Here is a 23,869-nt window from a genome sequence, read left to right as displayed (position 1 = left end):
GCTCAGGTGCATCCTGTTTCCATTGATCATCCTTGATGTTTCTACAACTAGATTGGAGTCCAACTGTAGAAATTAAATTGATTGGACATGATTTGGAAAGGCACACAGCTGTCTATATAAGGTCTCACAGTTGACAATGAATGTCAGAGCAAAAACCAACCCATGAGGTTGAAGGAATTGTCCGTAGAGCGCCGAGACATGATTGTGTCGAGACACAGATCTGGGGAAGGGTACCAAAAAATGCCTGCAGCATTGAAGGTCCCCAAGACTCTTCCTAGAGCTGGCCGCCCGGCAAAACAAAGCTATCGGGGGAGAAGGGCCTTGGTCAGGGTGGTGACCAAGAACCTGATGGTCACTCTGAGAGAGCTCCAGATTTCCTCTGTGGAGATGGGAGAACCTTCCAGAAGGACAACCATCTCTGCAGCACTTTATGTGGCCAGACGGAATTCACTCCTCAGTAAAAGGCACATGACAGCCTGCTTGGAGTTTGCCAAAAGGCACCTAAAGGACTCTGACCATGAGAAACAAGATTCTCTGTTCTGATAAAACCAAGATTGAACTCTTTGGCCTGAATGCCAAGCATAACGTCTGGAGGAAACCTGGCACCATCCCTACAGTGAAGTATGGTGGTGACAGCATCATGCTGTGGGGATGTTTTTCAGTGGCAGGAACTGGGAAACTAGTCAGGATCGAGGGAAAGAAGAATGGAGGAAAGTACAGAGAGATCCTTGATGAAAACCTGCTCCAGAGCGCCCAGGACCTCAGACTGGGACGAAGGTTCACCTTCCAACAGGACAACGACCCTAAGCACACAGCGAAGACAATGCAGGAATGGCTTCGGGACCAGTCTCTGAATGTCCTTGAGTGGCCCAGCTAGAGCCCGGACTTGAAACCGATCTAACATCTCTGGAGAGACCTGAAAATAGCTGTGCAGCGACACTCCCCATTCAACCTGACAGGGCTTGAGAGGATCTGCAGAGAAGAATGTGAGAAACTCTCCAAATATAGCTTGTTGATTTATACCCAAGAAAATGTGAGGCTGTAATCACTGCCTAAGGTGCTTCAACAAAGTACTGAGTAAAGGGTCTGAATACTTATGTAAATGTGATATTTAAAAAAAATTGTTAAGAAAAACACACCATTTTTTTTTTTTGCTTTGACATGATGGGGTATTGTGTTTATATTAATGAGGCAAAAAACATTTTTTAAATTCATTTTAGAATAAGGCTGTAATGTAACAAAAACAGGAAAAAGTCAAGGGGTCTGAATACTTACCGAATGCACTGTATTAGAGGTCGACTGATTAATTGGAATGGCCGATTAATTAGGGCCGATTTCAAGTTTTCATAACAATCGGAAATCGGTATTTTTGGACACCGATTTGGCGGATAAAAAAGAAAAAAATGGGTTTTACACCTTTATTTAACTAGGCAAGTCAGTTTAGAACACATTCTTATTTTCAATGACGGCCTAGGAACAGTGGGTTAACTGCCTTGTTCAGGGGCAGAACGACAGATTTTTACCTTGTCAGCTCGGGGATTCAATCTTGCAACCTTACAGTTTTAACTAGTCCAACCAGCTCTAACCACATGATTACATTGCACTCCACGAGGAACCTGCCTGTTACGCGAATGCAGTAAGAAGCCAAGGTAAGTTCCTAGCTAGCATTAAACTTATCTTATAAAAAACAATCAATCAATCAATCATAATCACTAGTTAACTACACATGGTTGATGATATTACTAGTTTATCTAGCGTGTCCTACGTTGCATATAATCGATGTGGTGGCATTCACGAAAAAGGACTGTCATTGCTCCAACGTGTACCTAACCATGAACATCACTGCCTTTCAATACACAAGTATATATTTTTAAACCTGCATATTTAGTTAATATTGCCTGTTAACATTTAACATTAATTTATTTTAATAATGCTTTTCAACCAATCAGTTGTGTTGTCACAAGGTGGCGGTGGTATACAGAAGATAGGCCTATTTGGTAAGACCAAACCATATTATGGAAAGAACAGCTCAAATAAGCTAAGAGAAATGACTTCACTTTAAGACATGAAAACCAGTCAATCCAGAAAATGTCAAGATCTTCAAACGTTTCTTTAGGCACAAAAAACATAAAGCGCTATGATGAAACTGGCTCTCTTGAGGACCGCCACAGGAAAGGAAGACCCAGAGTTACCTCTGCTGCAGAGGATAAGTTCATTAGTTACCAGCCTCAGAAATTGCAACCCAAATAAATGCTTCACAGAGTTCAAGTAACAGACACATCTCAACATCAACTGTTCAGAGGAGACTGCGTGAATCAGGCCTTCATGGTCGAATTGCTGCAAAGAAACCACTACTAAAGGACACCAGATGACACATTTCAGTTGAATGATTTCAGCTGTACAACTGACTAGGTATCCCCCCTTTCCCTTTCCCAATAAGAAGAAGAGACTTGCTTGGGCCAAGAAACACGAGCAATGGACATTAGACAGGTGGAAATCTGTCCTTTGGTCTGATACATCTAAATTTGAGATTTTTGGTTCTAACCACTGTGTCTTTGTGAGACGTAGAGTAGGTGAGGGAATGAACCCTGCATGTGTGGTTCCCACCGTGAAGCATGGAGGAGGAGGTGTGATGGTGTGGGGGTGCTTTGCTGGTGACACTGTCTGTGATTTATTTAGAATTCAAGGCACACTTAACCAGCATGGCTACCACAGCATTTTGCAGCAATACGCCATCCCATCTGTTTTGCGCTCAGTGGGTCTATCATTTGTTTTTCAACAGGACAATGACCCAAAACACACCTCCATGCTGTGTAAGGGCTTTTTGACTAAGAAGGAGAGTGATGGAGTGCTGCATCAGATGACCTGGCCTCCAAAATCGTTCGACCTCAACAGAGGTCAACAGAGTGAAGGAAAAGAAGCCAACAAGTGCTCATTATATGTGGGAACTCCGTCAAGACTGTGGGAAAAGTATTCCTCATGAAGCTGGTTGAGAGAATGCCTAGAATGTGGAAAGCTGTCATCAAGGCAAAGGTGGCTACTTTGAAGAATCTAAAATCTAAAATATATTTTGATATTTTTAACAGTTTTTTGTTTACTATATGATTCCATATGTGTTATTTCATAGTGTTGTCTTCACTGTTATTCTACAATGTAGAAAATAGTAAAAATAAAGAACAACCCTTGAATGAGTAGGTGTGTCAACTTTTGACTGGTACTGTATGTGTACACCCCTTCAAACGAGTGGATTCGGCTTTCAGCCACACCCGTTGCTGACAGGTGTTTTAAATTGAGCACACAGCCATGCAATCTCCATAAACAAACATTGGCAATAGAATGGCCTTATTGAAGAGCTCAAAGACTTTCAACGTGGCACTGTCAGAGGATGTCATCTTTCCAACAAGTCAGTTCGTCAAATTTCTACCCTGCTAGAGCAGAGCAACTGTAAGTTCTGTCATTGTGAAGTGGAAACATCTAGGAGCAACAACAGCTCAGCCGTGAAGTAGTAGGTCACACAAGCTTACAGAACAGGACCGCCGAGTGCTGAAGCGTGTAGCACGTAAACATAGCCTGTCCTCGGTTGTAACAATCACTACCGAGTTCCAAACTGCCTCTGGAAGCAACGTCAGCACAATAACTGTTCGTCGGGAGCTTCGTGAAATGGGTTTCCATGGCCGAGCATCCACACACAAGCCTAAGATCACCATGCGCAATGCCAAGCGTCGGCTGGAGTGGTGTAAAACTTTGTGGCAACAGTTTGGGGAACACCCTTTCCTGTTTCAGCATGACAATACCCTCAACACAAAGCAAAGTCCATACAGAAATGGTTTGTCGAGATCGGTGTGGAAGAACTTGATTGGCATGCACAGAGCCCTGACCTTAACCCCATCGAACACCTTTGTGATCAATTGGAATGCCGACAGTAGTGGAGGTTGTTATAGCAGCAAAGGGCGGACCAACTCCATATTAATGCCCATGGTTTTGGAATGAGCTATTCGACGAGCGTGTGTCCACATACTTTTGGTCATGTCGTGTAATTTGGATTGGGTGTAGGGGCAGATTTATTAGCTACCTTGCTACATAAACTTAGTGCGCAGACTAACTCAAATAGCTAGTTAGCTAACTTTACATACTGTATAACGTTAGCTAGTTAGCTATGTGAATGAAATATCACCAGCTTGCCAACTTCATATTGGCTAGTTAGCTATCTTGATGTATTTGTCGTTGTAACTCGAAATGCATTTGTAGTTAGGTAGCTAGCTAGCTAACAGCCCACAAGAGGGTGAAAGGATTAGCTAGCACTTACAGCTGTCAGAGAAGGGAGACTAGGCTACTCTGGATAGGGCAGGAAACGTTGGGTGAAGATATTATGAAAATATTCTCAATTTCCAGTCCCAGTCCCTAGCGAGAAAAACGGAGGACCGAGAGATATAGCAGCATAATATTAAGGGCTGTCTACTTTCTGTATAATGCAGCCTGTTTCTTTCTAATGTTTTTGGTCCTCAGATAGAGAACCATGAAATCCTGTCTGCAGACGAAGAGGTCCCAAAGAATTTCCCAACTGAATAAGGGTACATACGGGCCTCCCGAGTGGCCTAAGGCACTGCATTGCAGTGCTAGCTGTGCCAGCTGTGCCACTAGAGATTCTGGGTTCGAGTCCAGGCTCTGTCGCAGCCGGCCGAGACCGGGAGGCCCATGGGGCGGCACACAGTTGGCCCAGCATCGCCCGGGTTAGGGAGGGTTTGGCCGGCAGGGATATCCTTGTCTCATCGCGGACTAGTGACTCCTGTGGCGGGCCGGGCGCAGTGCACGCTGACACGGTCGCCAGGTGTACGGTGTTTCCTCCGACACATTGGTGCGGCTGGCTTTCGGGTTGGATGGGCATTGTGTCAAGAAGCAGTGCGGCTTGGTTGGGTTGTGTTTCGGAGGACGCATGGCTCTCGACCTTCGCCTCTCTCGAGTCCGTACGGGAGTTGTAGCGATGAGACAAGACTGTAACTACTACCAATTGGATACCACAAGATTGGGGAGAAAAAAGGGGTGATTTAAAAAAAAAAAATTATAATAAGGGTACATACATCTTTGTGTACCATGGATTATACAGTTGAAGTCGGAAGTTTACATACACCTTAGCCAAATACATTTAAACTCAGTTTTTCACAATTCTTGACATTTAATCCTAGTAAAAATTCCCTGTTTTAGGTCAGTTAGGATCACCACTCTATTTTAAGAATGTGAAATCTCAGAATAATAGAAGAGAGAATTATTTATTTCAGCTTTTATTTCTTTCATCACATTCCCAGTGGGTCAGATGTTTACATACACTCAATTAGTATTTGGTAGCATTGACTTTAAATTGTTTAACTTGGGTCAAACGTTTCGGGTAGCCTTCCACAAGCTTCCCACAATAAGTTGGGTGAATTTTGGCCCATTCCTCCTGACAGAGCTGGTGTAACTGAGTCAGGTTTGTAGTCCTCCTTGCTCGCACACGCTTTTTCAGTTCTGCCCACACATTTTCTATGGAATTGAGGTCAGGGCTTTGTGATGGCCACTCCAATACCTTGACTTTGTTGTTCTTAAGCCATTTTGCCACAACTTTGGAAGTATGTTTGGGGTCATTGTCCACTTGGAAGACCCATTTGCGACCAAGCTTTAACTTCCTTACTAATGTCTTGAGACGTTGCTTCAATATATCCACATATTTTCCTTCCTCGTGGTGCCATCTATTTTGTGAAGTGCACCAGTTCCTCCTGAAGTGCACCAGTTCCTCCTGAAGTGCACCAGTTCCTACTGCAGCAAAGCACCCCAACAACATGATGCTGCCACCCCCGTGCTTCACGTTTGGGATGGTGTTCTTTGGCTTGCAAGCCTCCCCCTTTTTCCTCCAAACATAACAATGGTCATGATGGCTAAACAGTTCTATTTTTGTTTCATCAGACCAGAGGGCATTTCTCCAAAAAGTCTGATCTTTGTCCCCATGTGCAGTTGCAAACCGTAGTCTTGTCTTTTTTTATGGCGGTTTTGGAGAAGTGGCTTCTTACTTGCTTAGCGGCCTTTCAGGTTATGTCTATATAGGACTCGTTTTACTGTGGATATAGATACTTATGTACCTGTTTCCTCCAGCATCTTCACAAGGTCCTTTGCTGTTGTTCTGGATTTGATTTGCACTTTTCGCACCAAAGTACGTTCATCTCTAGGAGACAGAACACGTCTCCTTCCTGAGCGGTATTACAGCTGCGTGGTCCCATGGTGTTTATACTTACACTGAGTTTGAAGGTAGGCCTTGAAATACATCCACAGGTACACCTCCTATTGACTCAAATTATGTAATTTAGCCTATCAGAAGCTTCTAAAGCCATGATAATTTTCTGGAATTTTCCAAGCTGTTTAAAGGCAGTCAACTTAGTGTATGCAAACTTCTGACCCACTGGAATGGTGATACAGTGAATTATAAGTGAAATAATCTTTCTGTAAACAATTGTTGAAAAAATTACTTGTGTCATGCACAAAGTAGATGTCCTAACCGACTTGCCAAAACTATAGTTTGTTAACAATACGTTTCTGGAGTGGTTAAAAAACTAGTTTTAAGGACTCCAAGCTAAGTGTATTAAAACTTCCGACTTCAACTGTATGTGTAACTATGTTGGCAAATTTTGTGAACAAAAATATTGTTTAAAATTCAAACAATGTATAAACCTATTAAAACTGGAGCATGCCAACCCTGCTGGGTGTGCATGCTTCTGTTCCAACCCAGCACTAATACACTTGATTCAATGTATCAAACCTAATTTGTTAATAATCAAGTGTGCTATTGCTTGGTTGGAACGGAAGTCTACTCACCCAGTGAATCAGGAATTAGTGCAGCGAGGTTGGCCACCTCTGGTATTGACTTTTTATTTGTTCACCTGAAATTATGCTTTTGTAGTAATAGCCTACTTGTTAGTAAAATGTCTAACCTTTACATATGAGTTAGCTTACGTGTATACTTATTATTATATGGAGGTGTTCATTTGTTGAAGTTGAGTGTTTAAACTTGTTTTAATTCTTAACTTAACTATTATTCAAGATGAACTAGTGTCGATGTTGATTAATCACAGATCACAAACCTGCAATAAAGAGGGGAAGGGAATCTGTCTTAAATGTATCTGTGTTTTTGTGTTGTATTCTCAAATTAACATGACTTTTTTGTTCAGTCATAAGCTCTACAATTAGTTTTATTAGATTGTAACTATTTTTTCAAGATATCAGCCTTGTGAACCCATTTTGCAGCTGATAATAGCATGCAACGCCAATGCAGCAATAGGCCTACAGCAGTGGTTCCCAATTCCAGTCCTTGAGTAACCCCAACAGCACACATTTTTGTTGTAGCCCCGGACAAACATACCTGGTTCAACTCATTGAGGGCCTGATGATTAGCTGAGAAGTTGAATCAGGGGCTACAATAAAACGGTTCTGTTGGGGTACTCGGGGAGTTGGGAACCACTGGCCTACAGTATGATGGCATTAGTCTTATGGGCACTTGCAATGCACCTCTTGACATTGTGCATCTGAAGTGGAGAAAAGCTTAACTCACACATTGTTTACATTGTTCAGCTATATATTCTCAATTTAAAAGCAATACCAGCAGACAATGTATGTATATGTGGCTAATCATTATACTAGATTTTTTACATGCCTTGTGCTGACATGAAATTGTTAAGTGCAAATCCAACTATTGTAATCTAGGTGGTGAAATGTCTGGAAGCAGGAGATGATGGGATCCTTAGCTAAAAACATACAACTACTACTACCAAGTTCAACTTGGAGGTGCTACTGTGATAATGAAGATGGTTTGGTTAATTAAGACTACCACAACAATTGCATTGTCTGTGCTAAATGTGTTTAAATTGTAAAAGAATGACAATAGTTGGCCTATAAGAAATACGTTTTATTCAATGGGGCTAGGCAAAGCAGAGATGACAAAATACTTTTCATTTCACCCATACAACAACAGCCTATTATTAAAGCACAGTATGTTTACAACATCAACAACAGTCTTTTACACATTCCAAATTAAATGATATATATATACAGTGGGGAGAACAAGTATTTGATACACTGCTGATTTTGCAGGTTTTCCTACTTACAAAGCATGTAGAGGTCTGTAATTTTTATCATAGGTACACTTCAACTGTGAGAGACGGAATCTAAAACAAAAATCCAGAAAATCACATTGTATGCAGTTTTACAGTAATTAATTAGCATTTTATTGCATGACATAAGTATTTGATACATCAGAAAAGCAGAACTTAATATTTGGTACAGAAACCTTTGTTTGCAATTACAGAGATCATACGTTTCCTGTAGTTCTTGACCAGGTTGCACACACTGCAGCAGGGATTTTGGCCCACTCCTCCATACAGACCTTCTCCAGATCCTTCATGTTTCGGGGCTGTCGCTGGGCAATACGGACTTTCAGCTCCCTCCAAAGATGTTCTATTGGGTTCAGGTCTGGAGACTGGGTAGGCCACTCCAGGACCTTGAGATGCTTCTTATGGAGCCACTCCTTAGTTGCCCTGGCTGTGTGTTTCGGGTCGTTGTCATGCTGGAAGAACCAGCCACGACCCATCTTCAATGCACGACCTTACTGAGGGAAGGAGGTTGTGGCCAAGATCTCGCGATGCATGGCCCTATCCATCCTCCCCTCAATACGGTGCAGTCGTCCTGTCCCCTTTGCAGAAAAGCATCCCCAAAGAATGATGTTTCCACTCCATGCTTCACGGTCGGGATGGTGTTCTTGGGGTTGTACTCATCCTTCTTCTTCCTCCAAACACGGCGAGTGGAGTTTAGACCAAAAAAGCTCTATTTTTGTCTCATCAGACCACATGACCTTCTCCCATTCCTCCTCTGGATCATCCAGATGGTCAATGCAAGACGGGCCTGGACATGCGCTGGCTTGAGCAGGGGGACCTTGCGTGCGCTGCAGGATTTTAATCCATGACGGCGTAGTGTGTTACTAAGTGTTTTCTTGAGACTGTGGTCCCAGCTCTCTTCAGGTCATTGACCAGGTCCTGCTGTGTAGTTCTGGGCTGATCCCTCACCTTCCTCATGATCATTGATGCCCCACGAGGTGAGATCTTGCATGGAGCCCCAGACCGAGGGTGATTGACCGTCATCCTGAACTTCTTCCATTTTCTAATAATTGCGCCAACAGTTGTTGCCTTCTCACCAAGCTGCTTGCCTATTGTCCTGTAGCCCATCCCAGCCTTGTGCAGGTCTACAATTTAACCCTGATGTCCTTACACAGCTCTCTGGTCTTGGCCATTGTGGAGAGGTTGGAGTCTGTTTGATTGAGTGTTGTTGACAGGTGTCTTTATACAGGTAACGAGTTCAAACAGGTGCAGTTAATACAGGTAATGAGTGGAGAACAGGAGGCTTCTTAAAGAAAAACTAACAGGTCTGTGAGAGCCGGAATTCTTACTGGTTGGTAGTGATCAAATACTTATGTCATGCAATAAAATGCAAATGAATTACTTAAAAATCATACAATGTGATTTTCTGGATTTTTGTTTTAGATTCAGTCTCTCACAGTTGAAGTGTACCTTTGATAAAAATTACAGACCTCTACATGCTTTGTAAGTAGGAAAACCTGCAAAATCGGCAGTGTATCAAATACGTGTTCTCCCCACTGTATACAATCAGGGCTCTTAAGTGTTTTTTTGGCTCTTAAGTGTTTTTTAATTCATTCAGGTGTTTTAGTTTCACATAAAGATGAAATCTATTGTTGGGCTGGAACAACCAATAGTCAACACATCAGGTTGTCCTATCCCATTGAGTTCTTTGTCCTATTATGTAATGTCCATACATTTTCCCTACTCTTATGAATAAAGTTATCAAATTATCATATGAATATATGATAACCACTGGAGTTGTTCTGGACAATAATGTCCTCCGGGCTTTTGGACATCATATTGTACAATGTAATGTGTGACTCCCCTTTTCATTGTCATGGCTAGAAAGGATCCAGCTTTTTTGTAAAATGAATGTAATATTTGACATTTCATATCAGATTAGGAGAATTTACGCAGCAGGTTAGGAGAATTAGGTTAAGGTTAGCTAAAATGCAAAAATATAACTTTTTACGTTAATTTGACAAAAGCTGGATCGCTTATAGCCAGGGCCCCTTTCGGCCTAGATTACATGGTTGCTTTCAAGACAAGGATGTTTTTCAGTGTCAGACAGTAGAGTAAACCTAGACTACCATCATATTAAAAAGGATTTTGCTGTCTCTAGTCATATAAAGTAGTAAATTGCATGAAATGTTTATCAAAGGCCACATTTTTCCTGTCCAAAATGAAAGAAAAGTCTCTGATATAGCCTAGAAACCTATGCCACTACATGTTTATTAATAGCCTAAATTATCACTATCCAATCTGCTCATCACATTAGGAATAGTACGCTTACATTAGTCTGCAAATGCGATAATAGAGGCATGTAATTCTTCATTAAAAAGGGACATTTTATCGTGAAACAATTGCTTCCCCAAAATGTGGAAACTCACGTGACACATACTAATAGCTAGACTACAAGCTTATTGAGCTAACTAATTTTAACTAAGTTAGTGTTGTTGTTAACACCTTGTTAGCATATCAGCGAAACTAAACTCGAAATGGATCAGACTTGATTTACCAGTGATGAAATGATTGTAGCAAACCCTGCCTGTATTGACAGCTGTCTGGGATCAGGTCTTGAAGGGCAAAAAGGTTTCTTCGCTTTTTTGAGAGTTCTTGAGTCTTGTCTCATTGGTGTCACCAATGAATGGCGTTTCGTGATTTTGGGGAATCTGTAAACATATTTATTCCCCGTTCTTTCCTGCCTTGTTAGAGCAGCCAAATACACCACATAAAATGACCGTGGCGATGAATCAACTAGTTTTAGGCACTGTTATCATGCAATGTGGGGTGTTGTTGTCAGAATAATTAATGTGGTGGTCTTCCAACATGGCCGCCAGGAGGCGTTATACGTCAACTGAAAGCCCACTATACTCAAAATTTCATGGCCAAATAATCTCAAAGTAACTTCAAACCAAGTCGTTGAGTTTTGAGTGTGTATTAAACTTTAAAAGAATCCTGAGAACACCTGACCTGTGATTTTTTTGTATTTTCCTAGCGGAGACCCCCGGCTAGGGGTGGAGACAATGGTATTCACGATAGGAAATCTCACTCCAAGCTATCTTCAAAAGTTGGCCTTGGCTACCAATGTGTTGCTTCATTCAGAAACCTTGACTGAAAGCAGACGTTGATCATGGTTCATTTATGGTTGTACTCTCATACCCTACCTCAATAATGAGAGAGAGCATTGAGAGACATTTATCAGAGATAGAGATATTGTATTTTTTTACATCGGGCTTAGAAAGATGAAAGAAGATGAACTATAACAGCGTTATGTGCAGATGAGTGGATGTATTTCCAATATGGCTCCAAATATTATTTTATGTGAATCAGTTGATTTAACAGTTCACCTAAATCATACAATACTGTAGGTTGTGTTTAGAATCTTCTGTCTTGAGAAATGCCACATAGATGCAATATGTTGCTCTCTGTACCTGAGCTCAAGAGTAGGTGCTGTATCAGATACTCAGTTCCTCTGAAAATCTGTCAGAAAACAATTAATAATTTTCCATCCTTAACAATTATTTGAATTGTCTCAAACTACAAAATAATAAAATGCATGTGTCACTCTATTTCAATGCAATAACCTAACTGTTGAAGCATCACATTAGTGCAGCATGCTGGTGCTCTAATAGGAAAGTGCTTTGAGCAGGTGTACTGTAGATGCTGCTCCTCTTGGATAACTTGCCTTGGATAAGGTGCAAGACCTGACCTCGGCTATATTCCTTTACAATGGGAGGAATAATACCAGGTATACAGACTGTGTGGAAGAGGAAAGAACTGTAATGAAAGAGCACTGGGAGAATGGAGGAGTGGACAGAGTTGGTAGAGGCCAGGGCGGAGAGATCAATGATATCACATCCCCACTTTATTGGCGATTGTGCAAAAATGTTTTTTTCCCCTTCTAACTAGGCAATGCTGGAGAATGTTGCCAAGGCATTCTATTTTCTACAGTCCAAATGATGAGTTTCACTGAAACAGGAATGCAGGCACACACTTTTAAGGCTTTCTTTCCCAACTTACAGTGAAGAATAGGTGGTATTTACAGTGTAGTAATGGGTTTGTTATCCCTCCCTGAAACTCTTGTAAGTTTCCCTGATCCTTTACCATGAACAGAGCCTGTTTCAAGAGCATCCAACTGCTTTTATTAGAAGACTTGAGTGAATGGACTGTCAAGGCAATGGAAAGATATTAGACCAGGCTGGTTGAGGAAAAAAACTTCCACATGTCTAATCATGGGTGGGGATGGATAGCCGTAAAACACAAACACCTAGCAACCCAAAGTTTGCCTGTTCGAATCTCTAACAGCTTTCACATTTTAGCAACTTTACAGCTACTTACTACTTTTAGGTACTTAGCATTTTAGCAAACCATTCCCCTAAACCTTTAACCCTAACCTTAACCCTTTAACCTAACTCATAACTCTAACCCTAGCTAATGTTAGCCACCTAGCTATTTGTCATTTGTTTACCTTTATTTAACTAGGCAAGTCAGTTAAAAACAAATTCCTATTTACAATGATAGCCTACTCCAGCCAAACCCAGACGACGCTGGACCAATTGTGCGCCGTTCTACGGGACTCCCAATCACGGCCGGTTGTGATACAGTCTGGAGTCGAACCAGGGTGTCTGTACTGATGCCTCTAGCACTGAGAGGCAGTGCCTTAGACCGCTGTGCCATTCGGGAGCCCAATATACATTTTGAAAATCCGTAACATATTGTACAAATTGCAATTCGTAACATATTGTATGAATTGCAATATGTAACATATTATATGAATTGTAATTTGTAACATATCATACGAAATGGATGATGGACATCCACAAATTAATAAATACCATACAAAGGTAACATATCATACTAATAATATTGTCCCGGATTTACACACATTGATTCGGTACCGGTACCCCCTTTAAATAGCCTCGTTATTGTTATTTTATTATTACTCTTGAATTTTTTTTCACTTTAGTTTATTTAGTAAGTATTTTTTAAACTATTATTTTCCTTAAAACTGCATTGTCTTTTGGCACATGAACCGCTAGCGGGACACCTACGACAACATCCGGTGAAATTGCAGAGCATGAAATTCAAAATACAAAAATTGTAATATTAAACGTTAATGAAAATACAAGTGCCGTACATCATTTAAAAGCACAACTTCTTGTTAATCCCACTACGAAGATTTTAATTTAGTTAAACCACCATACTGCAAAATGTAGTTAAATTACTAGTTGAATTACATGTAGTGAAACACTGGTTGGAATATAAAGCTTTAATCAAGCGAAGACGTTCTTGCACACTGACAAAGCCTTTTTTTATGAAATGACAACATTTGTTGAAGATTGTATTATCTTTTGGAATGAGGAAATAAGACAGACTTGTCATTCAAAAGGATTCAACAGGCAGAATCATATTTCGGGGTTTTTCAAGGACACCCTCCTCTCTGTCATCAAGTGTATGTACTCTTATTTCTTTTAGCTACTTTCCACCATATCCCATCATGACCCTTAAAGTTAAATGCTCTTAAAGTTAAATTTTCTTCCAATATCTTCCTTGAAAAAGGAGGAGGGGATGCATGCCTTTTCAAGAAATTGATGCTGTCTCTCTCACCTGTCAGACAAAAAATAATTTCTCTCAACTGTCAGAAACAAAAGAATAATAAAGAAAATGTCACGTGTTGTTTTTTGAGACAAATTTTGAAGAATTTGAACAAATGCTTTATTTTCTGAAGAGGTCATTGAGTCCAGTGTATACACCATTTAATACAATATTCTGGGTGCTCTTTAATTTCACATTGCCATTTCAGACGCTGATTCAGCCTTTGATTCACTCTGTAATACAGTAGCTTTGATCTCGACTGCTCTTTCACAGGGCAGGGAGTTCGCAGACACTTCCTCCTCTTCCAAAACACCTGCTGCATGCACTCCTCAGAGAAACAACTGCATTCTAATCCCCCTGCCAAAAGTATTTAGCTAATTTCCTGCTTGACTACCACTATCAACATGTTCCTCAATCCAATCTCAATCCAATATAGAAATGTCTCACTGTACTGCCTCTCATATAGCCATTTTTTTTTTTTTTTTACAATCTGGGCAACTTCTTATATTAGAGGTTTATTTTTACCATGTCAAATAGGTGGCAATTCGGGGGCTTAAGGATGTCCGCTCAGAATGTGGCCCTTTCATAAAGCTCGTCATGAAATGAAAGCGAATGAAAAGAAATGTCATGACTGTCTGTCTGACTGCCCATGTGACTGTTGCTTGTACTGCAGATAAATTACCTGAATGTTATGTATCACTTATGCATCACAGTTTTATAATACCTCATCCCTAAGCAAAAATCCCATTTGGAGGGCTCTTACATTTTTATAGGATTTATCCCATTGTCCCACCATGTGCCCCACCCCCACCCTTTCTGTCAGCTTTCAACAATCCCAGCCTTTGTTTTTGGAATGAGAAGCAGCATTCTTCCAGAAGGATGACCTCTTCTGTCTCCACAGGGACTGGCACTGAGGACACGACCCTGCTGCCCGTGGATTGGATACCTCGCGGTACCCAGATCAGCCTGCTCAGACTCATAGCTCCTCAGCGGGGCAAATCACTTTGTGAAGTTCACTGGGGAAAGAGGAGGAAGCTGACTTTATGGGTCCCTTCCAACAAGTTGGAAATCGCAAATTCAACAATGAGAGGTTTGGAAGTAATCAGTGGCTAACTGCAAGCATTGCAAAGCAACCACTAGCCTGCTATTCAATGGAGTGGCTGTGTTTTTTTTTCAGAGTTTCCACCCTAAATAGAGAATGCCAGACTTTGACAAAAATTTGCCCACAAAGGACCGCCGTGCCACCTTCCTGTTTAAGTGAGCACAGCACAAGGTGAGTCCAAAAATGTCTTGTAACTTTATGCTGCTGCATAAATTATGTAATATGCAAGGGAGACATGTATACTGTAGATTAGAAAGTAATACTAAGTGTATGTTGTGTAGTAAGCTGTTAGTAGCCCATGTGCCTCACCCTAATAATTTGGTCTATTTTCACTAACACTGTATTGTAAACACATTGTTCGTGGTCTGGTGTGTGCTTGTTTGCAGACTTCTTTTGTACAGCTTTGACAGTGCTACTGTAGTAGTGGTGACGCTTGGCTTGCACGTGCAAATTGAGCACACACAACATTCTATAATAGAATTGTGTTATTTGAAGTGTCAAATTAAAAGCTGATTTAACATGTCAAATAGTGTTATTTGACGTGTATCTTTTTGGATACGCGAAGACCCAAACGGTGTGCCTCACCCTAATAATTTCGTCTATTTTCACCTCTTAATTTCACTTACTGTTCTAACTTGGTGGTGCACATGTAGCCTATAACCTGTTTAAGAGAAATGTAATCATCAAATATAAGAGCTTTCATTGTTTGCTTATATGCCCCTTTTTATCCTACGGTTCTGGCTTGGTGTGCGCAAAGGACTGTAAGAACGGCCCATGTTCTGAATTCTGCCGCTGTACATTTCAAAAGTGCTGAACAAATAGTTATTGACTACGTCCGTCGTCGCTTGCTCATTAATGTCTTAATCGAAATTATGGATTGCCTCTTATCCCCTTGTCGTCCTCTTATGCCATAGTTTGTGCATCTTAATTGTCAGTAGAAACCACATTTGTGTAAGAAAGTCAGCCATATCAGCTATGTTTTTTAAATGGCAGTAAATGAGGCTGAATTAACTGTTTCGCTGCCAGACTAGGCTCCGCTGATAACCAGGTGTAGCAGTGGTAAGGTGTTGGGACTGCTGTTGGGACAGCTTTATATAGGCCCTATCAGTTTGTGGGCACCGTTTGTCACCGTTATAGTGCAATTAATGTATTGTTTAGTGTTGTGTTGTGTAGTGGCTTTGCTGGCATGCATCCCACTTTTTCTTTTTTTGCCCCACCAAGATTTACATGCTACAATCGCCACTGACCATTGGTGATAACAATGAGATAAGACTCAAGAACTGTCAGAAAAGTTCAAGACCTAAACCCAGACAGCTGTCAGTACAGGGTCTGCTACGATTATTTCGTTACTGGTAAGTCAAGTCTGATCAATTTCGAGTTTAGTTTAGCTGTTATGCTAATCAGATGTTAACAACAACACTGTATACAGTAAATTTGCCAACATTAGCTAGCTAGATAGCTTGTAGTCTAGCTATTAGCATGTGTCGCGTGAGTTTCACGTTTTGGGGAAGTTATTTTTTCACAATAAAAATACACCTTTATAACAATGGATTGCATGCCTCTATCATCACATTGTAAAGAATGATGCCAGGGAAGAGAAGCAGGTACGGGGAGTCATACATTTAATAGGAACAGACAGGTAACAGGACAGAAACAGCGTCAGCACACGGGTATACAAGGACATATAAACATTAATGCAGAAGCAGGGAACAGAGCAGGGAACCAGACAGATATAGGGAAGGTAATGACAGAGGTGATTGAGTCCAGGTGAGTCCAATAATTGCTGATGCAGGGGTGCGGAGTGCGCAATGCTGGGGAGCCTGGCGTCCTCGAGCGCCAGGGGGGAATGGCGGGAGCATGCGTGACACACATTTGCAGACGAATGTAAGCGTACTATTCCTAATGTGATGAGTAGACTGGATAGTAATAATTTAGGCTATTAATAAGCGCATAGTGACATAGGCTTATGGGCTATATCAGAGATGTTTCTTTCCTTTGCACAGGAGAAATGTAGCCTTTAATAAATATTTCATGCAATTCTACTACACTTTATATATGACTGGAGACATTAGCAGAATATTTTTTAGTACGATAGTAGCCTAGACCTACTCTACTGACACTGACAACAGATCAATAAAAATTACCTTGTTTTGAATGCAACCATGTAATCTTGGCCGAAAAGGGGTCCTGGCTAAAAGGGATCCAGCTTTTGTCAAATTAAGGTCAAAAGTTACAAAAAATGCATTTTTAGCAAACCCTAACCCTTTTCCTTACCAAATTTTCCTAACCTGCTGCAGAAATTCTTCTAATCTGCTACGGAATGTAAAATATTACATAAATTTGACAAAAGCTGGATGCATTCTGGCCATGACCATGAATAGGGGAGATGCAAATTGAATTTAAAAAAATATATATATATATAATAAACACATTTTTTTTCTAATTAAAAACTGGACATAGGACAACCTGCCTTGTTGACTATTGGTTGCTCCAGCCCAACAATTGATGTAATCTTTATATGAAACTAAAACACCCGAATGAATTAAACACAACCATACACTTAAGTCCCCTGATGGTATAGGTTACCTGAAGAAGTGATATTCTAACATCAGGAGTGCTTTTCATTTGTTTATGTACTGTAGGTTCACCACTTGACCTCTATCAAGACACCCATGTCGACCGGATTCCCACTGTAAAGATGAGCAATGCTGCAGCAGCAACAGTTTCTGCTTCTACTTCGTCCTTTCCCAGCTATAAAAGGAGACATCCCTCAGTTATACGAGATGGTTGTCATATGCTGTACTTTGGACTATCTGAATGATTCTGTTGTGCCATTTGAGTAGAGAGCACCTTCACCTTGTCGTCAAGACAGAAGTGCCCCTATAAATCATATGAATGTATAAAATGTATTTTGAAAAGTGTTAAAGACTATTGTTCATGACATTGTAAACATTCTGTACTTTAATAAAACACTATATTGTTGTGTGGGTGAAATTAAAAGTATTCTCTCTGCTTTACCTAGCCCCATTGAATACATTACATTACATTTAAGTCATAAAATGTAAATTTAGCAGACGCTCTTATTCAGAGCGACTTACAAATTGGTGCATTCACCTTATGATATCCAGTGGAACAACCACTTTACAATAGTGCATCTAACTCTTTTAAGGGGGGGGGGGTAGAAGGATTACTTTATCCTATCCTAGGTATTCCTTAAAGAGGTGGGGTTTCAGGTGTCTCCGGAAGGTGGTGATTGACTCCGCTGACCTGGCGTCGTGAGGGAGTTTGTTCCACCATTGGGGTGCCAGAGCAGCGAACAGTTTTGACTGGGCTGAGCGGGAACTGTACTTCCTCAGAGGTAGGGAGGCGAGCACGCCAGAGGCTGTCTCTTATACACATCTAGATGTGTATAAGAGACAGCCTTGAAAGTACCGAGGTGCCGTTCCCCTCACAGCTCCGTAGGCAAGCACCATGGTCTTGTAGCGGATGCGAGCTTCAACTGGAAGCCAGTGGAGAGAGCGGAYGAGCGGGGTGACGTGAGAGAACTTGGGAAYGTTGAACACCAGACGGGCTGCGGCGTTCTGGATGAGTTGTAGGGGTTTAATGGCACAGGCAGGGAGCCCAGCCAACAGCGAGTTGCAGTAATCCAGACGGGAGATGACAAGTGCCTGGATTAGGACCTGCGCCGCTTCCTGTGTGAGGCAGGGTCGTACTCTGCGAATGTTGTAGAGCATGAACCTACAGGAACGGGTCACCGCCTTGATGTTGGTTGAGAACGACAGGGTGTTGTCCAGGATCACGCCAAGGTTCTTAGCACTCTGGGAGGACACAATGGAGTTGTCAACCGTGATGGCGAGATCATGGAACGGGCAGTCCTTCCCCGGGAGGAAGAGCAGCTCCGCCTTGCCGAGGTTCAGCTTGAACGTGTTTCTTATAAACCAACTATTTTATTTATTTTACAATTTAAACACATTTAGCGTAGACAATGTTAAGCTTCACTGCTTCAGATGCACAATGGCACGGGCTGCATTGCAAATGCCCATAAGGCTAATGCCATCACACTGTAGGCCAGTGGTTCCCAACACCAGTCCGCGAGTACCTCCAACAGTACATTTTATTCTAGTCCTGGACAAACACACCTGATTCAACTTATCAACTAATCACCAGGCACTCCTAGTTGAATCAGGTACAGTGCATTCGGGAAGTATTCAGAACCCTTGACTTTTTAACATTTTGTTATGTTACAGCCTTATTCTAAAATGTATGAAATCTTTTTTTCCCTCATCAATCTACACACAATACCCCATAATGACAAAGCGAAAACAGGTTTTTAGACATTTTGGCAAATGTATAAAAAATATATATAATAAATACCTTATTTATGTAAGTACCCTTTGCTATGAGAATCAAAATTAAGGTCAGGTGCATCCTGTTTCCATTGATCATCCTTGAGTTGTTTCTACAACTTGATTGGAGTCCACCTGTGGTAACTTCAATTGATTGGACATGATTTGGAAAGGCACGCACCTGTCTATATAAAGTTGACAGTGTATGTCAGATCAAAGTTTTGAGGTCGAAGGAATTGCCCGTAGAGCGCTGAGACAGGATTGTGTTGAGGCACAGATCTGGGAAAGGGTAACAAAGCATTTCTGCAGCATTGAAGGTCATATGGAAAAAGTGAAGGAGACTGAATACTTCCAGAATGCGCTGTATGTTTGTCTGGGGCTAAAACAAAAATGTGTGCTGTTGGGGTTACTCAAGGACTGGAATTGGGAACCACTGCTGTAGGCCTATGGCTGCATTGGCGTTACATGCTATCATCAGCTGCAAAATGGGGTCACGTGGCTGATAAAGAATGGTGACAATCAAATAAAACTAATTGGAGAACTTATGACTAAACAAAAAGGTAATCTGAGAATACAATGAAAAACAGACAAATTAGAGACATTCACTTCCCCTCTTTATTGTAACATTGCAATCTGTGATTAATCAACATCGACACTAGTTAATATTGAATAATTGTTCAGTTTAAATACTTAACACATATAATCAACACTTTCATATAATTTCAAAGTGTAGAACTAAGCTAACTCGTATCTAAAGGTTAGACATTTTAGCAACATGTAGGCTGTTTTTACTAAAGCATAATTATAGGTGGACAAAAAGTCAATACCATACCTTGCTCCACTGATCCCTGATCTATGGGGGAGCAGACTTCTGTTCCAGCAATAGCACACTTGATTATTAACTAATAAGGTTTGATACATTGAATCAGGTGTGTTCATGCTGGGCTGATACAGAAGCATGCACACTCAGCAGGGTTGGCCTGCTCCAGTTTTAATAGGTTTATACATTTTGTGACTTTTTTAAACTATTTTTGTTCACAAAATGTGCTAACATATAATTATACTCAAATAGACAGTATTGAATATTATGTTGCTCGTTATATATCTCTCTGTCCTCAGTTTCTCGCTAGGGAATGGAACTGGAGAATATTTCCATAATGTCCTCCCACAAAGGTACCTGCCCTATCCAGAGTAGCCTAGTCTCCCTTCTCTGACAGTTCCATGGCTGTTAGCTAACAACCTAGTTACAAATGCATTTAGAGTTACAAAGATAAATACATCAAGATAGCTAACCAGCTAACATGAAGTTAGCAAGCTGGTGATATTTAATTCACTTAGATAACTTTAAATAATTTATAGCTAGCTAACGTTAACTAGTGAACATTACATAGCAGCTCATGAGTTAGCCTGCACACTACGTTTCTGTAGAAAGCTAGCTAGCTAATAATCGTTTTTGATAATTTTCAAAATATAATTACTTTCTTGAATAGGTTCTCCAAATTCCTCCGTTTTCTGGGTCCTTAAAAAACGAAATAATGGGCAATCTTCCGAAGTTTCCAGTGGTAGCAAAAGGCAGCCAGCCATGTGAACGATTGGATAACTTCCAATAGGCTGACTTTGGTCTTCCAACATGGCGCCTGGTGCATTTTGCTAGCTGATTTGTGACGCAACCGCAAGCTCTATAGAAAATGACTATCAAACAACGGAACATTCAATTGGGTATTTGGTTACTCTACGCCATTAGATCAAATGATTTACCTAGACTGATTAAATTATTTACCTAGACTGACTCATTAAAAAAGCAATGTTGTAAAGTGCAGAACTATTTGTTTTAGGGAAACTGGTCACACCGGGAAAATACAATTCCAAGAGATCCAAATCTAATAGCGTATTGGTTATATAGTTGCCACCAGTAATGGTGTGTTGTATAGCAATACTCAGCATCCTAATATGAAAGGTGTGCTCTGCCATGTGTTGAGTTGCCACAGCATGTTAACACAAGGATGTAGGTAAACTATCTCTAAAAACAAACATTGGTGATTATAAGCTCTTCTGTCCCTTGCTGTGGAGACTTGCTTCTATTCAGCCGCAAGAGCATTAGTGAGATCCAGCACTGATGTTGGGTGATTAGGCCTGGCACGCAGTCGGTGTTCCAATTCATCCCAAAGGTGAATTAGGTTGAGGTCAGAGCTCTGTGCAAACTGACTTGTTGGAAAGGTGGCATCCTATGAAGGTGCCACGTTGAAAGTCACTGAGGTCTTCAGTAAAGCCATTCTACTGCCAATGTTTGTCTTTGGAGATTTCATGGCTGTGTGTTCAATTTTATATACCTGTCAGCAATGGGTGTGGCTGAAATAGCCGAATTCACTAATTTGAAGGTGTGTCCACATACTTTTGTATATATAGTGTACATGTCTGTACATACACACAACAAGTAGGTAACATGGGGGAGAAGCATTGTTCCATGAGGTGTTGCTTTATTTGTTTTTTATAAACCAGGTTAGCTGTTCACTTGCACGATATAAGATGGAAGGGAGTTCCATGTGTAGCGTGGTTCATTCTGCGTTGTGTATTTTTAATTAGGACGCTGCCACAACTGATGGTCTGCTCGTTGAAATCTTTTTATTTGCCCTGCACACGAAGAGACAACACACACGTTACCCTTGGTGCAGTCACAGCTCTCCGGCACCTTGCTAGCCGAGGGTCAGGCAAAAGAGCGCCAAAAGGAATTAACAGGTGCTGCGTGCACACACTCGCTGCACAACAGCATATACAAGTAAAACTATACAGAACATAATTCTGACAAAATAAAAGACATACCTGCACACGAAGAGACAACACACACGTTACCCTTGGTGCAGTCACAGCTCTCCGGCACCTGCGCGAGCACATGGACACTCACTCAACCACTGTCACAAGTACTCAGAAGTTACAACAGATACCCCAGTCAGTGAGCTCTGTGAAACTTGTTAACATAAATTCCTACACTGTCCACACTATAACAAACGTATGGTTGCAAAACAGTACATTGTATAACCTTATGACGGTTTTATATTAAACAGTTTCGGAGCCAAGGACAACATACCTTGCTAGCCGAGGGTCAGGCAAAAGAGAACGATAAAGTGGTATGGGAATACAGATAACCCGCGATGGGCCAAACCAAAATATACAAAACTTTTACAATCACTTGTATGTACAATATTGGTATGAAAAAGTGTTTGTACACCAAATAAAAACATTAGCTATGCAGCTGTAATTAAATAAAAAAAATACACTGAATTATTATTATTATTATCAAATTATTAACATCCCCTCTTGACCTGGCCTATTTGAATTGGTCCTTGTGTGCAATTTGGTGCGTAATCTAGGGGAACAACATCACACTGCTACACATGCACTCATGGCTCTGTATTCCTTGAATTTGTTCTGGACCTGGGGACTGTGAAAAGACCTCTAGTGGCATTTCTGGTGGGGTCAGTGCTGTGTGTAAATTGACTACGTAAACAAATAGTCTAGACTAGAGATGGCTCAGTGTGATGACATTAAGCTGTAAAACACGAATGCATTCATGATTAGGATACATGTATCAGCAAGATGACACTTTGTGGTTCCTCTGACTACATTCCACCCATATTGTATAATAAACATGAACTCAAGGTTATAGTGAATGCCTCCAGTGACGATATGGTAATGAGTTTAGTCATGTTTAATGTATTTTTCTGCCATGTGTCCTACTGTATACCCCAACCAGCCATCAAATTGACAATATAGTTCATTCATAGTATTACGACCGGTAGTTCACAGCAGAGGCAATATGTCCGCCTTGATAAGTGTCCGCATTCATTTGATGGATCCAAAGAAATTGACTCATTCATGACCTTAGTATTCATGAGAGACACACGAGGAGATGTGCTAATCCATTTCGCCATCTTGAAAATCCCATCTTATTTGATGTATCGAGGCATCATTCCATTTGGAGAGGTGGTGGGGATATGCCTCTGAAGGTAAATAATCAATCTGTGTGATTTAATTGGATTTCAGGGGTTCAGGTGCTGGTAAAGCAAAGCTCAATTCTTTCTTACATAGTCAGGTTTTCATAGATAAGTTATTTAATCAAGAAGTTAAGTGATGAGGGTGGACACATGCTAATGGTTCTATCAAGATAAACCAGTTCAGTTTTATATCATATGTATAGCATGGTTGGTGTGAATAACATACAGAACAGAAACCTTCTCAGGTCTCACAAGAGAAAAGCAGCCCTCTATCAACTACCCAGTCAAGGTGTTCACCGTATAGAACATTCACCATGTTGATATCTTGATTTTGGCATTGACCAGTTATAAAGACTAATCAAGTACATTCTCAAGGATCAGTAGTTATATGTGAGTGAATCATATTGATTACATGGAGATAAAGCAGCACCACAGAAGAAGACTCTTTTGTGTTGCTTTTCTAGGTCTCGATAAATGAATGGCACATTGTGTCTGATTTATGAGTCTCCGGTCTGTATTTGTGCATTCTCAGCATTTGATTAAAAGACATGCAAACGTTTCGCCGACTGAACCACTCTATCCAACCAGAGTTTATGGCTGGCCTGGTTACAGTAATTGGGGACATTTCCACATGTAACAAGGCCAACCCCAGTGGGGCCCATTAGTAAGGATCCCTGCTTC

General features: G+C 40.9%; 1 protein-coding gene across 3 annotated transcripts in view; it reads left to right on the top strand.

The window, feature by feature from the left end:
* LOC111980372 (galactosylgalactosylxylosylprotein 3-beta-glucuronosyltransferase 1-like) overlaps positions 1 to 23,869 on the top strand; it is a 68,846-nt gene that overhangs the window by 5,606 nt on the left and 39,371 nt on the right. The window contains exons 2-3 of one of the 3 annotated variants that reach the window (XM_070449343.1): positions 14,650 to 14,838; positions 14,926 to 15,021. The gene's annotated coding sequence lies outside the window, so the exon portion shown is untranslated. Of the gene's footprint in view, positions 1 to 14,617; positions 15,022 to 23,869 lie in introns of those variants that run through there. The other 2 variants (XM_024011097.2, XM_024011096.2) reach the window with 2 other exon arrangements.

This window comes from Salvelinus sp. IW2-2015, linkage group LG20 (genome assembly GCF_002910315.2).
Source record: "Salvelinus sp. IW2-2015 linkage group LG20, ASM291031v2, whole genome shotgun sequence".
In the NCBI taxonomy this organism is placed as follows: Eukaryota; Metazoa; Chordata; class Actinopteri; order Salmoniformes; family Salmonidae; genus Salvelinus; species Salvelinus sp. IW2-2015.
This window is presented reverse-complemented; position numbering and strand designations above follow the sequence as displayed.